This window comes from Eimeria mitis, genomic scaffold (assembly GCF_000499745.2).
Source record: "Eimeria mitis Houghton genomic scaffold, Emh_scaff677, whole genome shotgun sequence".
NCBI classification, from domain to species: domain Eukaryota; phylum Apicomplexa; class Conoidasida; order Eucoccidiorida; family Eimeriidae; genus Eimeria; species Eimeria mitis.
Window position 1 is genome coordinate 16,973 of NW_013574886.1, and position 379 is coordinate 17,351.

Here is a 379-nt window from a genome sequence, read left to right on the forward strand (position 1 = left end):
CCTAAACCCTAAACCCTAGACAAGTAGCAATGAGACGAGCTGTTGCAGCGCGAACCATAAACCCTAAAAACTATCGAATCCTGTTGTATCTGCAGTATATGAAGTATCGCTAGCAAGGGTTTAGGGTTTTAGGGTTTAGGGTTTAGGGTTTAGGGTTTAGGGTTTTGGTGTGTATGGTGCAGAAAACAGTAAGAAAGCTGCCGCTTATATTTGTGCGTGGCGATGCTGTGGTTCTTCTGTCTCCTCTATCAGACGCTTAATAAAACTTTTTTATTTTTTTTTATTTCTTTTCTATAGCAATAGTTTTTATCTCTTTATTATATATATATATATATATATATATATATATATATATATATATATATATATATATATATAT